The sequence below is a fragment of the Bombus impatiens genome, unplaced genomic scaffold, assembly GCF_000188095.3.
Source record: "Bombus impatiens unplaced genomic scaffold, BIMP_2.2 scf_0488, whole genome shotgun sequence".
Lineage (NCBI taxonomy): Eukaryota > Metazoa > Arthropoda > Insecta > Hymenoptera > Apidae > Bombus > Bombus impatiens.
The window spans coordinates 8,639-8,980 of record NT_176907.1 but is presented as its reverse complement, the minus strand read 5'-3'; positions in this window follow the sequence as shown (position 1 = coordinate 8,980).

Here is a 342-nt window from a genome sequence, read left to right as displayed (position 1 = left end):
CCCGCCACATTCTTTTACGCGAGGTAAAATGCGGGCCACGAGTCGACGTTTCTGGAAGTCTCCCTGCTTAATGAACCATGCGCTTGCCACTACAATGTTTGTTTGCCGGGCAGCCGCGACGATCCGTCTGCGACGTTGTAGGACCGCGAGCGATTAGAAAATACAGCCTGTGGCAAGCCTCGTGGCGTAACAAGCTTAAAAAAATCCTACCTCACCCCTACTACTCCATCCTAAAATTCTACCTAACCAATAGACAATTCATGGTTAAATGCCTAGACGCCACTTCCGCAACATTCCCAATAGAAGCCGGCATACCCCAAGGTAGTGTCCTCGGTCCCCTAC